The sequence below is a fragment of the Geotrypetes seraphini genome, chromosome 8 (genome assembly GCF_902459505.1).
Source record: "Geotrypetes seraphini chromosome 8, aGeoSer1.1, whole genome shotgun sequence".
In the NCBI taxonomy this organism is placed as follows: Eukaryota; Metazoa; Chordata; class Amphibia; order Gymnophiona; family Dermophiidae; genus Geotrypetes; species Geotrypetes seraphini.
In genome coordinates, this window is record NC_047091.1 from 181,806,761 (window position 1) to 181,823,787 (window position 17,027).

The 17,027-nt window shown below is 44.2% G+C and overlaps 1 protein-coding gene across 1 annotated transcript in view; it reads left to right on the forward strand.

Annotated features, from left to right (window-relative positions):
- RHBDD3 (rhomboid domain containing 3) overlaps positions 1-17,027 on the forward strand; it is a 58,448-nt gene that overhangs the window by 36,162 nt on the left and 5,259 nt on the right. The gene's annotated exons all lie outside the window — the stretch shown is intronic.

Below are 17,027 nucleotides of genomic sequence, written 5' to 3' on the forward strand. Positions count from 1 at the left end.
ACCAGATGCAGTCTGAGCTTCAGAGTGTCAGTGCATGGGTGAGACGACAATGCAGGCCACAGGACTCTAGATTCATTTGGGAAGGAAGAGCCTATTGTGATGCAGTGAGCTTCAACTTAACCAGTTTGGAACCTGGTTATTGGAGCTAACTGTTAAAATAAGGAGAGACAGTTTTAAAAATTAAATCAGAGGAGAAATCAATAATGGTTCATGAGCTTCAAAAGATACCATAAAAACAGTCCCAGTGGAGAGAGAGGAGCTAAGTGAGTCATTACCTGTGAGAAGGGCTCTTGTTGAAAGACCTGAGATCTGTGAGCTGGAAGGCAGCACAAGTCTGCCCAATCGGGTGGGGCCAACTGAATATCTTCAAAATGCACCTCCCTTGCAGGGTTTGAGAGCAGAGTGAGTGAGTCGATACCTGTGAGGAGGGCTCCCGTTGAAGGACCTGAGAATTGTGAGCTGGAAGGCAGTGCTAGTTGGCCCCGATGATGTCATTAGATGGGTCTGACTGAAGAGCTTGAAAAGCCCATCTCCCCTGCAGTGTGTGATCAGTGGAGCACACCCCTTTGAAGCCCAAGAAGAGCCCAGAGTTTTGGAATATCTTTTGAATATCTCTTGTTGACTACTGGAGATTTGTTTTGAAATCTGGGACAAAATGGTTAAAAGGAAGTATAAAATAAAGAACAAAACTTCTCCCTATCTGGTCCTTCGGTGGGCCCATTGGATAGACATTTGGTTCTGAGTGGAAAGGGTCTCGCATGATAATTTGCCTTCCAGCCCTGTATCTGGAGCCTCTATGTTCACCTCCCCCAGTCCCTCTGTTAAGCCCAGTGGATTCAAGTGATACCCAAGATGGTTCTCCTTACCCTCAGGGGCAAATGCCAACAAACAGACTCCTTTGGTTGAACCACTAGTTAAGTCTTTGTCACCTGTGGCTTTTCCTGTTAGAGTGGGCGATGATTATACACACACACACTCCCCCAGTGGTCACTGACCCCCTACCACTCCCCAAAGATGTGAGAGAAACAGTGCATACCCGCCTCTATGACATCTGCAAATATTATGGGACATCCTAGTAGAGCAGCAAGCAGGTGTTTGGTATAGTGAACCATAGAGAGGGGGATCCAGACTCATATTCCACATTACCCATTACATTTATGGTGAAAGTGTGAGGCCACCAAATCTCACCCAAAATGTACTTTACTGCCTCGGGCATGGAGAGCACTCCGCCCCTCACCGGCGCTCCAGCCGCTGAGCCAGTTGGAGGGCTCAGCAGGAAACCTTCCCCTTTCCTTTGACTCTGCCATTTTTCTACCTGCTACCGGTGCGACTGAGGATCCCCTCAGGTGTGGGAGTCCGCCCCTCACTGACGCTCCAGTCGATGCTCCAGCCGATTCCTCTTCAGCCCTAGTGGAGACAAGTAAACTTCAACAAGCAGAGGAAGGAGGAAGAAGTCCTCCATTTTACCCCTCTTCGGCCCAACAACTTCCAAGAGAAAAAACAACTTCCCAACCCCCAGAAAATCACCTACAATCGCACTCCCACATACTCCTACCTTCCATCTTTCACAATGAAAACAATACCACAAAACCAAACACAAGCTATTCTAAATATACTAGACAAAACATCCACCCCATACATGGATCTACTAGCCTGCCAACTCTCAGGCATCACACTCAAAGGATCCATAACCTGCATGCTCTGCTACATAACACCAGGGAACTGGAACACAGCAAGACCAGAATTTGAAGATTTTATTTACCAAAATTCACTAATGGCAACATACAACCTAATCCTAGGAGACCTAAACCTCCATCTCAAAGACCAATCCTCCAAACAAGTAGAAAACTTACTATCATACCTCAAAGCCTTAACATACAAGATCTTAGACCCACAATCCACACATGAGAAAGGTCACCAACTTGGCATCGCAGCCTTCATGACCCAACAGCCCATTCAACCAGAGATTCAAACCTCAAATGGAAAATGGTCTCGATCCTTCTGGTCAGACCACTACACATACTCCTTCACCATCAACTGGGCCAAAAGCAAAAACAAACCAAAAGCTCAAAGAACAACCTACAACTCACGTAAATACATCGACCTCTCCAAATTCTGGAATAAAACAGACACAATAATCCAAGATTGTAACCCCAAGGACTTTAGCTCACAATGGTGCAATCCCTGGATGAGGTACCCTGGATGAGCTAGCCCCAGTACAAACAAAACCCAGAATCAGCAGACGATCAGACAAGTGGTTCGACAACGAACTACTCCTACTCAAAAGACAATGCAGACGACTAGAAAGAAAATGGAGAAAAAGTAACCAAGAGCTCACAAAAACAGCATAGAGAAAACTAAACCAACAATACAAACTAAAACTGAAAGAAAAAATAAAGACACCCTACTCTAACCAAATAGGCAGAGATTCCCAAGACACTAAAAATCTATTCCAATTACTAAAAGAACTCACAGACACCAAACCCTACCTGGCCAATAATGACACCCCTCCACCTTCAGCCACCCTTTTAGCTGAATACTTCAAAAACAAAATCACAACTGCCAGGACTACCTTCACTGGAACCCCTACTCACTTAGAAGAGATCACATTGCCGCCGCCCCCCCCCCCCCCCCCAGAAAAAGAATCAGTGCAAGCAGACCAGAACCTGGTCCCACTTCTCCACTATACAATGGTCAGACCTTAACAAACTCAAAAAAAATACAGCCACGCAGCCTGTGACCTCAACCACTGCCCACCATACCTGTTAAAATCCTCCTGTACTTTATTCTGCGCCCTCCTCTTACAATGGATACAAACCTTGCTCACAGACTGCCTTTTCCACAAGACCTCAGCAAAATCATCGTCACCCCTGATCCTAAAAGATCCCAAAGGAGCAACAGATCAACCATCCAACTACAGACCCTTAGCCTCAATACCCACTTTATGTCAAGATAATGGAAGGCCTCGTGGCTAAACTCCTCACCAACTACCTAGAAAACTCCACACTACACAGTCTGGTTTCAGAACCAATTACAGCACAGAGGACACTACGGGATCCCTCCTCAGCTAGATCTTACCGCAGCTTTTGACCTGGTAGACCATGACATCCAATAACAAATACTAGATTCAATAGGAATCAAAGATTAAAGTACATAACATGGTTTCAATGATTCCTACAATCATGACTTACAGAGTAAAGTCAAACAAAGAAAAATTAGAACCATGGTCCAACCCCTGCAGCATACCCCAAGGACTCACCTTTTATGTCCTACACTCTTCAACCTCTACATTGCATCCCTCGGCACCTGCCTTTACAAATTAGGTCTAACCTCCTATAGCTATGCAGACGACATCACCATTCTCCATCCTTTTGATCAACCAGCGCCCTTCATGACAGACACACTACACAGAACATTAGAAACAGTAGCAACATGAATGAAAGAGCACAAAACTGAATCCTGACAAAACAAAATTCATCCTCCTTGAAATAACAAAACCCCAACAATAACAAACCTAGTAATAAACTCAATCACATACCCCATTAATACCACTCTAAAACTTCTGGGAATGCTGATAAACAGAGGCTGTACCATGCAGCCACAACTCAACAAAACAATACAGGAAATAATTTGCAGTCATGAGAAACCTAAGGCAGTTCGAAAATTATTCAACAGAAAACAATTCCAGCTCTGGTCCAGTCCCTAGTCCTGGGTCTTCTATCTAGACTACTGCAACATCCTCTATCTCCCCCTGCCCTGCAAACCATGATAAAAACAAATACAAACAGTACAAAACACAGCTCTGAGACTTATCTACTCACTGAGGAAACACGACCACATCACAGCGGCTTACCTCAATTCACACTGGCTCCCAATACAAGCAAGAATATTATTCAAATTCTACTGTCTATTATTTAAGACCATAAACGGAGACTGCCAGCCTACTTGAACAAACCGACTAATCCAAACAACCACAACCAGACATAGGAGAACCCACACTCCATTTACACACCCTCCAAACAGAAACGTCAAATGAAAAAAAAATGTACACTCAAGAGCAAATACTAGACTACCAATTCTCCAGATCCAGACTACAAATCCTTCAGAAAAGAAATAAAAACCCTGATATTCAAGAAATCCTTAAAGACAAACTAACACAGCAAGAATCATCTCAATCCCAATAGGAACCCGCTCAGCTCCCATAACTCCTTATGTAATCCGCTTTGAACTGCAAGGGAATGGTGGAATAAAAATCACTAATGTAATGTAATATAGGTGACACCTGCAGCCATAAGCACTATTGGGGTGGTAAAACAGATTTGGGGGAGTTTTGGAGGGCTACTGTATGCTATAAGTGAAACGGTGACAATGTGTATCATGGCACCCTTTATGTAAAGTTCACAGTAGTGCACTCCACTGATGTTTGGCATGTCTGGTGTGGCCAGTCCATTAAAATGCTGGCTCCTCCTACACCCCAAATGAGCTTGTTTTCGGATGTTATGATTTTCGATGAATGGCGAAAAAAGATAGATGTCCTAAGGGCCAGAACATCTAGATGTGTTATTTTTCAGGGGAAAAAAAGATGTGGTTTTGAAAATAGTTGTTTTCCTGACTCGACTTTTTGGACATCCTTGCAGAAGAACGTCCAAAGTCAGACTTAGGGCTAGATTTGCTAAGGACACGATCGTGTCCCAACCACTTTGCAACCCGATTTTTCCTCTGACCTGATTCATTAACTTGTGGCCAATCATCCTCCGATCGATCCGCGCATGCAAATGAGGGAAAACGGCATGTAAAGTAGGCAGGCAGCGATCCACTAACAAAAACTGGAATACCGACTGGGCTGGCCCGATCAAGAAACAACGCGACTGCTGGAGAATTAGTTGCTCACGTCCTTTTCCGACCTGCATCTCCTACTCTCTGCCCTGATCACCGCCCTGCTTCTGCCCCGACTCTCCTTGCCTCCCCGCAGTATATAAAAGTTAAAAAAAAAAAAAATTGTCGTCGAGATCGCTATTCAGTGATCCATGAAGTTGGTTTGATGGCGTGATTCCGATTGTCTCCATTTGCATGGATCAGCCAGCAACAGATCGGACTCGGATCAGTAGGGGAGTTTAGTGAATATAGTCCTTAGACATCGAATCAAACAATGCCCCTCCACAGCTACATTTTAGAAGATATTCACATGTAAATAGCTGTGTTTACTCATATATGTTGCATACAAGTAAATACCAGTTTTAAAAAGCCACTGTTTACACACTTGGAGATTTCAAGGGATGTGGTTTGGGCGTATCTTGGACAGGATTAAAATCTGTATGTGTATTTTTCCTCTAACTCTACTTTTCACTTCTCTATTACCCTCAGGTACTTTAGTTAGATTGTGAGCCTTCGGGACAGTAAGGGAATTTTTCAAGTACCTTTCTTATTTCTAATCTTAATGTATTTTTTCTGTAAACCGCTTAGAACCTAACGGATGTAGCGGTATATAAGAAATAAATTACATTACATTACATTACATTCCCATTTTACACGTGTACGAGGGAAAATTCCCATATCGGGATTCATACCTGCCTAAAGCCCGTTTGGAGCATCGGTGAGGAGACAAGAACACTGTGTTTCTCAATTTAAATCAGTCCTCAAACTTTCCTATTCCAAGATGCTTTTAATATCTAAAACACATCTTCAGCCCTTGCGTACATGTCTTCAGCCTCTGAATTGATGTAACTAGGCTTTTTGACGCCCTTTCTTTCATCTGTTCCTTCAAGTATTTTTCTCACCCTCTTGGTTTGTCCCTTCCCCATCCTTAATGTTTACGATGTATCCTCTTACCTTTTTTTCCTTTAGTATCCAATGATACCCTTTAGTGTTTCATTATTGTTTGACCCCCCCACCCACCCCTTTTTTAATTATTATGTTATTATTTTTTGAAAACATTTGTGGAAATGTTTTTTCATTTTATGTACACTGCTTAAGACCATAAGAATAGCCTTACTGGGTCAGACCAATGGTCCATCAAGCCCAGTAGCCCACTCTCACAGTGGCCAATCCAGGTCCCCAGTACCTGGCCAAAATCCAAAGAGTAGCAACATTCCAGCATCTTAAAGAATAGCAAGATCTCCGGAACCCCAATGAGAGCAAGATTCCAGCGCTTAGATTTGTGATGTCATAGTGCCTCATTCAACAGTGCCTCAGAGCCAACCTCATAGAAACATAGAAGATGATGCAGAAAAGGGCAATAGCCCATCAAGTCTGCCCACTCTAATGGGACCCACCCCCCTATGATTTTACCCCCCTAGAGATCCCCACATGTGTATCCCATTTCCTTTTAAATTCTGGCACGCTGCTGGCCTCAATCACCTGATAGTGGAAGTTCGTTCCAATGATCAACTTACCCTTTCGGTGAAGAAGAACTTCCTGGTGTCGCCATGAAATTTCCCACCCCTGATTTTCAGCGGATGCCCTTCTTGTAGCCGAGGGACCTTTAAGAATAGAAAATATCATCCTCCACCTCAATATGGCCCGTGATATATTTAAACGGTCTCTATCATGTCTCCTCTCTCTCTACGTTCCTCGAGTGTAGTATAGCTGCAATTTATTCAGCCATTTCCTCATACGGGAGATCATTTGAGTCCTGAGACCATCCTGGTGGCCATTCATTGAACCGACTCAACTCTCAGCACATTCTTTTTGGTAATGTGGCCTCCAGAATTGTACTAAATTAACTACTTATAGAGAGATAAATTACTTAGTTAATCTGTGGCTAACAGGATATATATTTCAATTTTTCACAGCTATAAATCATTTAAAATCCAAACTTATTGTGGTTATAAAAATAAATTCTATAAATAATTTGTGAAGTGCTCAGACCTGATAACCCATATAGTAGTGATGTCCACCACAATGAGGTTAACTAGGGGACATCATTGCCTTCACTTGTCCCCTACCCTCCTGATATTGATACTAAATCCTATCTAATGGTGGTACTTATCTTCGTTCAGGGGCAGTTCATGTTGAAGATGTTAACTCTCATTGGTGACTGGTGCAAATTAAAGTGCTCGTTGCTTCTTTAACATCTTGTTAGTTCTTTCTTAGGAAAACTCCCGTCCCCCCGACCCGGATTCCATCTCTTCGTCAGGGAGGGACACTAAGAAAAATCGAACAGCAAACTAGAAATATATGATAACAAAATATACTAGGTTATATTTCTACCATCTAAGCATTAACTAATACTTAAAGGCTCTTATATCCAATTTCTTATATAAATCTTACATATTCAAATTACCTGATATCGGCCTCACTATAGTCAGAGAAGTTCAAAGTGGACTGAGCGAATGAAGCTCACTTCACGTTGTGTTTATTATAAAGGTGGCTAACGGAACTTAATCTTAAGAATTTGCCGACAACGGAAGTAAATGCAGTATCGAGAGATTACTTCGCGGATTATTAATCTACATGCTAACCATTCTATATCTAAATTTAATCCTATTGGCTGTAGGGTTTGCCAATTGTATATCAGACGCTGTTCTTTAAGTATTAAAGACCTTGATATATCCCCTTCGCTTTTACGTGTTTGGATTTAATACTTAAAGATACAGCGTCTGATATACAATTGGCAAACCCTACAGCCAATAGGATTAAATTTAGATATAGTATCAAGATTCCTTGCGGAATCTCAAAAATAGCAAGCAACATTCCATGCTACTGATTCCCGGACAAGCAGTGGCTTTCTTAATAACAGACTCTGGACTTTTCTCCAGGAAATTGTCCAACCCTTTCTTAAAACCAGCTACGCTATCCGCTTTTAGGTGGTATATCAAATGCAATAACCTTGAAACTACCAAGGAAGGAGGCAATCGAGTATTGGCAGGCAACATGAGGAGGGCCATTGACAAGGCTTTTAAACTAAAGATCAGAGGAAAGCCGACAGTCAACCACCAGTCGATGGCCTGGGCGACAGATTTGCCCCGAAAAGGATTCACAGACAGCACCCAGACACAGGGGGGAAGATCACAAAACAAATGAGGGAGACAACGTAGGAGCACATATAGATACCACAACAGACACAGGAGGAGCACGAAACTTAGAAAATCCAAGAAGGGACCACAAAGGGACTTTAAATGTATGTATACGAATGCTAGAAGCTTGAGGAACAAATGGGAGAGCTGGAGATAATAGCAAGACACAATGAACTAGATAGACCATCATTGGCATAACAGAAACATGGTGGAATGATGAAAATGAATGGGATACAGAACTTCAGGGATACAAGCTATACAGAAGGGATAGAGCAGGGCAGAAAGGGGGAGGCATCGCCCTATATGTTCAGGAGGGAATAGATTCTGTTAGAGAGGTGAAGACAGAAGGGAAAGAGAAGCTGGAGTCCCTCTGGATCAAGATGCCCAGACACAACGGTGCAGACACAAAAATTGGCCTTTACTATCGCCCCCCCAGGACAGACGGAGGAGACAGGACTCAGATATGATAGAGGAAATCAAACAAGGATGTAAGACAGGAAATGTAATGATCATGGGAGACTTCAACTTCCCGGGGATCGACTGGAACCTGGGAACCTCAAACTGTGGTAAGGAGACGAAGTTCCTGGAAATGATAGGGGACTGCTTCCTAGAACAAATGGTGGGACAGCCGACGAGAGGAGACGCCACCCTGGACTTGGTCCTAAATGTCATCACTGGTCAGACAAAAGAAGTAGAAGTCACGGTCCCGCTTGGGACAAGCGATCACAACATGATCAACTTTAAACTATACATCGAGAAAGGGAAACATACCAAACCCCTAACCACGACTTTCAACTTTAAAAAAGGAAGATATGACAGCATGAGAGCCATGGTAAAAAAGCGGCTAAAGAAAAGGATGGATAAAATCAGAACAGTTGATCAGGCATGGTCCCTATTGAAAGCTACTGTCACGAAAGCACAAAACCTCTACATCCCACAGATAACCAAAGGACGGGAAAACAAAGGAAAAAGAGAACCAGCATGGCTTAATCCATAAAGGGAAAGAAGGACTCCTTTAAAGAATGGAAACGCATGAAAACAACCGAAGCTCGGAACAAACACAAGAAGGAGCAGAAGAAATGTCACAAGGCGGTGAGGGACACCAAAAAGGACTACGAGGAGAAAATAGCGCAAGAGGCCAAGAACTTCAAGCCCTTCTTTAGATACATAAAAGGAAAAAAACCCGCAAAAGTAGCGGTGGGACCGTTGGATGACAAGGGAAGAAAAGGATACATCAAGGAAGACAAACAAATTGCTGACAGACTAAATTCCTTCTTTGCGTCTGTCTTTACGAAGGAGAATACCACAACAATACCAGAAGTAGTGGAAGTGTTCAAAGGTGTAATAGAGGACAGCCTCACCACAGTTGAGGTGGACTTGGACCAGATATACTACCAGATTGACAGACTTAAAGGTGACAAATCCCCTGGACCTGATGGAATTCACCCGAGAGTCTTAAAAGAACTTAAGGTTGAAATTGGAGAGCTATTGCAAAAACTTGTCAACCTGTCAATTAGAACTGGTCAGATACCGGACGATTGGAGGATAGCGAACGTCACCCCAATTTTCAAAAAGGGGTCAAGAGGAGAACCGGGCAACTACAGACCTGTGAGTCTTACGTCTGTCCCTGGAAAGATGGTTGAAGCACTGATTAAGGATAGCATAGTCCGGCACTTGGACACACACGGCCTGATGGGATCCAGTCAACACGGCTTCAGGGAGGGGAAATCATGTTTGACAAATTTACTCCAATTTTTTGAAACCGTGAACAAACATATTGATAATGGAGAACCAATGGACATAATATACTTGGACTTCCAAAAAGCGTTCGACAAAGTTCCACATGAAAGACTTCTCAGGAAACTACAAGGCCATGGAATAGAGGGGGATGTACTAAGATGGATAGGCAAATGGCTAGAGAACAGGAAACAGAGAGTGGGCATAAATGGGAAGTTCTCGGACTGGGAGAATGTGACTAGCGGTGTGCCCCAGGGCTCGGTACTTGGGCCCATCTTGTTTAATATTTTCATAAATGACCTAGAAGAAGGAACATCCATTGGGATAATCAAGTTTGCCGACGACACAAAGCTATGCCGGGCGATCAGATTGCAGAAAGACAGCGAGGTGCTCCAGAGTGACTTGTGTCACTTAGAGAAATGGGCGAAGAAATGGTAGATGAAGTTTAATGTGGAAAAGTGCAAAGTAATGCATTTAGGCAGTAAGAATAAGGAATACGAGTATAGAATGACTGGTGCAACTCTGGGCAAGAGCGAACAAGAAAAGGACCTGGTGTAATGATAGATAGGACCCTGAAACCGTCGGCACAATGTGCGGCAACGGCAAAGAAAGCAAATAGAATGTTAGGTATGATAAAGAAGGGAATCACGAGTAGGTTGGAGGGAGTTATAATGCCGCTTTATAGGGCAATGGTCAGACCACACTTGGAATACTGCGTCCAACATTGGTCTCCCAACCTAAAGAAGGATATTAAAATGCTGGAAAGGGTGCAGAGACGAGCAACAAAGCTAATAACTGGTATGGAGAACTTGGAATACGAGGAACGACTCAAGAAACTGGGACTGTTCTCCCTTGAGAAGAAGAGACTGCGAGGGGACATGATTGAGACTTTCAAAATACTGAAAGGCATTGACAAAATAGAGCAGGAAAATAAATTATTTACCTTGTCAAGTGTGACATGGACAAGAGGACATGGACTGAAGCTGAGGGGGGACAAGACCAGGACAAATGTCAGGAAGTTCTGCTTCACGCAACGAGTGGTGGACGCCTGGAATGCTCTCCCCGAGGAGGTTACATAGAAACATAGAAACATAGAAATAGACGGCAGATAAGGGCCACGGCCCATCTAGTCTGCCCACCTTAATGACCCACCCCTACCTTTCCCTGTGAAGAGAACCCACGTGACGATCCCATTTTGTCTTAAAATCAGGCACGCTGCTGGCCTCAATCACCTGAAGTGGAAGACCATTCCAGCGATCTACCACTCTTTCGGTGAAAAAGTATTTTCTGGTGTCACCGTGCAGCTTCCCTCCTCTGATTTTCCACGGATGCCCTCTTGTAGCCGTGGGACCTTTGAAAAAGAAGATATCTTCTTCCACCTTGATGCGGCCCGTGAGATATTTGAACGTCTCGATCATGTCTCCCCCTCTCTCTGCGTTCCTCGAGTGAGTATAGCCGCAACTTATCCAGCCGTTCCTCGTATGGGAGGTCCTTGAGTCCTGAGACCATCCGGGTGGCCATTCGCTGGACCGACTCTAGTCTCAGCACATCTTTCCGGTAATGAGGCCTCCAGAATTGTACACAGTATTCCAGATGGGGTCTCACCATGGATCTATACAATGGCATAATGACTTCAGGCTTATGATTGACGAAACCCCTACGTATACACCCTATGATTTGTCTAGCCTTAGATGAAGCCTGCTCCACTTGATTGGCAGTCTTCATGTCTTCCCTGATGATCACCCCTAAGTCCCGTTCTGCTACAGTCCTTGCTAGGATCTCGCCATTAAGGGTGTAACTTCTGCATGGATTTGGTTGCCAAGGTGCATGACCTTGCATTTTTTGGTATTGAAACCTAGTTGCCAGATCCTAGACCAGCGCTCCAATAGGAGTAGGTCGTGCGTCATATTGTCGGACATTGAGTTTTTGATCGTTACACTCCTTTCTACTACATTGCATAGTTTGGCGTCATCTGCGAATAACGTTATTTTACCTCGAAGCCCTTCTGCTAAGTCTCTTATAAAGATATTGAACAGGATCGGGCCCAAGACCGATCCCTGCGGCACTCCACTGATCACCTCTGTCATTTCAGAGGGGGTGCCATTCACCACCACTCGCTGAAGCCTGCCTCCAAGCCAGTTCTCAACCCATTTTGTCAAAGTGTCACCCAATCCTATAGATCTCATTTTGTTCAACAGCCTGCGGTGTGGTACGCTATCGAAAGCTTTGCTGAAGTCTAAGTATACGATGTCCAGGGGCTCCCCAACATCCAGCTTCCTCGTCACCCAGTCAAAGAAGCTGATCAGGTTGGATTGGCAGGATCTCCCCATAGTAAATCCATGTTGACGGGGATCCCGTAGATTCTCCTCGTTCATGATCGTATCCAATTGACGTTTGATTAGAGTTTCCATCAGCTTGCTCACTATTGATGTGAGACTCACCGGTCTATAGTTTGCAGCCTCCATTTTGCAACCTTTTTTATGGAGTGGAATGACGTTAGCCGTTTTCCAGTCTAACGGGACTATACCCGTACTAAGGGAGAGATTGAAGAGCGCGGATAGTGGTTCCGCCAAGACATCACTTAATTCCCTGAGCACCCTGGGGTGTAGGTTGTCTGGCCCCATCGCTTTGTTAACCTTGAGTTTAGACAGCTCACAGTAGACACTGCCTGGCGTAAACTCGAAGCTACTAAACGGGTCTACTGAACAATCCCTCGTCTGTAGCAGAGGGCCAGATCCCGGCTCCTCGCGGGTGAAGACCGAGCAGAAGTATTCGTTTAAAAGTTTAGCCTTTTCCGAGTCCTCTTCTACATAGTTCCCGTCTGGTTTCCTAAGGCGTACTATCCCGCCTGTGTTTCTGTTTCTGTCGCTAATATACCTGAAGAAGGATTTATCGCCCTTCTTGATGTTCTTTGCTAACGTCTCCTCGTTTCGGAATTTGGCCTCTCTAACTGCTGTTTTGACGGCTTTTGCCTTGACCAGGTAGTCTTCTCTCGAGTCCTGATTCTCTGATTGTTTGTAAGAAATGAACGCTCTTTTCTTTTCTTTTATGAGGCCCGAGACCTCCACAGAGAACCACTGTGGCCTATTGTTCCTTCGCCGTTTACTTACTGATTTTATATATCGGTTGGTTGCCTCCTGTATGGTATTTTTCAGGGCTGACCACATTTCTTCTACGTTATCTGTTACCGCTTGGTTTTGTAGCGCTTGATGGATGAATTCCCCCATGTCCTCGAAGTTGGCGTCCTTGAAGCTTAGGACCTTGGTCAATGTGTTAGCTTTGGCGAACCCCTTTTTGAGATTGAACCATACCATATTGTGGTCACTGGAGGCCAATGCTTCGCCCACTGAGACCTCTGTGACACTTTCGCCATTTGTAAGTAACAGGTCCAGTATTGCCTGCTTCCTTGTTGGCTCCAGTACCAGTTGTTTCAGTCTTGCTCCCTTTATAGAGTTCAATAGCCTCCTGCTGCTGCTGGATGCAGAGGAAAGTGTGTTCCAATCCACACCAGGCATATTGAAGTCACCTAACAGTACTGTATCCCCACGCAAGGTGATATTCTCTATGTCTCCGATCAATTCCATATCCAGGTCTTCCTGTTGATTTGGGGGTCTGTATATTACGCCAAGATACAGGCATTTGTCTTTCCCCCTGGCCAAATTTACCCAAAGGGATTCCCCTGTGTACCTGACATCTGCAATTCTGGTGACTTTAATGTCATCTTTAGTATATAGTGCTACACCTCCTCCCATTTTGCCCTCCCTGTCCCGGCGAAGTAAATTGTAGCCTGGTATGACCATGTCCCATCCGTGGGAGTCCGTGAGCCAGGTCTCAGATATCGCTACCACATCCAGGTCAGCGTTCCTCATTTCAGTCTCTAATTCTAGGATCTTGTTGCCCAAACTGTGGGCGTTGACGTACATGGCTTTCCATGTCGCATGTTCGCTTTTAGTGCTAGTTTTATTGTGAGTATCTACCCCAGACACAGAAATGTGTGTACTCTGTGGGGGAATTCCCGCTTGGACTCTTTTGGTACAATTTGCAAGGTGTGTACCCTCCCTAGACCCCAAATCACAACATGTACCCACCCCAGTCTCGGAAATGTGTGTACTCGCCCTAGTCCTGAACCCAGAATTTCTGTGTCCACTTACCCCAGTCTCCAAAAAGTGTTGGCAGCCTAGCTTATTAGGTTATTACTGAATCCACCGTTCTAGGATTCAAAAGCAAATTAGATGCACATCTCCTTATGAGAGGCATAGAGGGATACGGGTGACTAAAACTACATCAGGTGTGCACCTGACTGGGCCTCCGTGTATGCAGATCGCCGGACTAGATGGACCTTGGGTCTGATCCAACGATGGCAGTTCTTATGTTCTTATGTTATGAACACTGATAAAATAGTGCTGTTAATGTAAAGTTCCTTAATGTGGCTCTTTGTGGGAAAAGAAGATCAAACTAAAGTACTGTTTTAGCTTTCCTCCTTAAAATCCTGCTGGATAAACATACAACATCTGGTGTGAGTCAGACCGTGTCCACTCTTGTTTTGGTGCCTCAGGGAGAATCCTCCCTCAGCTCTGCAAGCAAACCCCCTCTCCTGAGCAAATAGAACGAAGAGAAATGGCAAGCAAACCTGAGAATATCATTCTGCTGCTCTAGGTCCCTGGTGCAGTTTCACGATGCATTGTTGCTGTGACTCCAAAGGGACAGAGCAGAATCAGCAAGTGTTCAGAGAAGAACAACAAAAATTGAAAAGCGGATGGTAGACCTCCCTTATGAAGAGAGGCTAGAATGGGTCTGGCTGTTCGCTTGGGATAAAAGACAACCAAGTGAGGATATAGCAGGCAATTATAGTATTGGGGGAATTTTTTAACCGTTCAAACAAAAGTAAAACATAAGAACATAAGATTTACCGCTGCTGGGTCAGACCAGTGGTCCATCGCGCCCAGCAGTCCGCTCACGCGGCGGCCCTTAGGTCCATGGTGAGACCTCATCTGGAATATTGTGTTCAATTTTGGAGGCCACATTATCAAAAGGATGTGCTGAGAGTGGAGTCAGTTCAGCGAATGGCCACCAGGATGGTCTCCAGACTCAAGGATCTCCCATATGAGGAACGTCTAGGTAAGTTGCAGCTATACTCTCTCGAGGAACGCAGAGAGAGGGGAGATATGATAGAGACATTCAAATATGTTACTGGCCGTATTGAGGTAGAAGAAGATATCTTTTTCCTTACAGGACCTATAGCAACAAGAGGGCATCCGTTGAAACTCAGGGGTAGGAGATTTCATAGCAACACTAGGAAGTATTTCTTCACTGAAAGGGTGGTCGATCATTGGAATGATCTTCCACTTAAAGTAATTGAGGCAAGCAATGTGCTCAATTTTAAGAAAAAATGGGATAAGCATGTGGGTTCACTTCGAGGAAGTGCTTAGGGGGGAGGGTCCTTAGAGTGGGCAGACTTGTTGGGCTGGTGGCCCTTTTCTGCCGTCATATTCTATGTTTCTAAAGACCAGTGCCGTATCTGAGTCTAGCCTTACCTGTGTATGTTCTGTTCCAGTAGGAACTTATCCAACCTTGTCTTGAATCCATGAGGACATATCATGAAATGAACAACCAGCAGGCTGAAAACAAATTGTAGAAAGTATATTTTCACATAGCACACAGATAAGCTGTGGAATCTGTTGCTGGAAGATGTGGACAAGTTGACTAAAATTGCACCCTTCAAAAGAGGCTTGGAGTAAAATTCCATGAGAATAATTAGCCAGCTACATTTGGGAAAGCCATTGCATAGCCCATGAAATGAGCTATGAGAAACTGATCAACTTTTTGCTATCTTTTGGGTACTTGTGGTTGCTCAATGAACCTGTTTCAGCAAGGTTTATTGGATGTCCAGGCACATAGGACCACTTGAAAAGCAGTCTTTAAATTTGCCTGGTTAGCAATGCAGATGCCAGCACTAAATATTGCCTGACACATTTCAAGTGTCCTCCACAGCAAGGCCCCCTCCCATCCTCAGGGCAATAGGAGCAGGAGTGAACCTCACCAACTCCTGACCCTAGTGACTACATGGTCAAAATGGTCATCACAACTTCACTCCTATTGCTATCGCCTCGCTGGATCACTAGGGACTTTAAATAGGCCCACGAGGAGCCTATTCTGACAGGGTATGGGTAGGAGAGGGGCTGGAAGAAGGACTTGCCTGGGAGATGCTGAGAGGAGGTCTTGCTTTATTGAGGTTGGGGATGGGGGGCTTGGGACATGGATACAGGATTTATGCGGGCTTTGGTCCTTATTCCACTGGGACCCATAAGTTAATATTGACCAGGATTCGCATAAGGGCTGGTGACCTGACACACTCTGGTCAGCTGCCAGTAGTCAATCAGTGCCTGTACACAGCCCAGAATTGAATATTGGAGCCTAATTTAGCCAGTAACATTCAGTGTTTAAAAACATACTGACTGCTGTCAGCTGAATATTGAACATTATGTTATGAAGAAGGTATGTGTGGGATTTATTTTCTGAACTACAGTTCTGTGCATGGTCTGAACATCAGAAGAAACTTACTTTTCATGCCCCTGCTTTCATATTACATTGTACGAGGGTCATACTGAAATTAATGAGCAACAATTTTTTTTTAAAAAAGGAATTTATTAATGTAGGAAAAACAAATACATCATGTTAATGATCAGACTTTACACTACGTGAAGTATTGTGACATCATTAGCTTCTATCACGTGACCACAGGCAGTAGATACAAAATGGCCGACATTGATGTTTCATTTCATCAACGTGCTGTCATTGAATTCCTTGTTAGAAAGGAAATCCCCACTGCAGAAATTATCCAAAGGCTTCAGCGTGCATATGGAGATGTGGGCATGGGCACTAGTAGTGTTAGGAGATGGGTGAAACATTTCAAAGATGGAAACATGAGCACCCAAGATCAGCCTCTTAGCAGTCGCCCTCACCCTGCCTGCACTGAACGCAACAAGGGAAGGGTTGATGACATCATTAAAGAAGACAGACGTGCCACTGTGAATGAAATTGTAGCAAAATTTGGAATAGGACACAGTGCAGTGCAGGAAATGATTGAAAACTTAGTCTATCGAAAAGCTTGTAGCCGCTGGGTCCCACATTTGTTGACTGAAAACACAAAGTTAAGAGGAAAAACATCACTCAAGACCTTCTTCAGAGATATCGAAATGAAGGAGATGATTTTCCACGGCCTGCCTACAGTCCCAACCTGGCACCCTCTGACTACCATCTTTTTTGTTTTCTGAA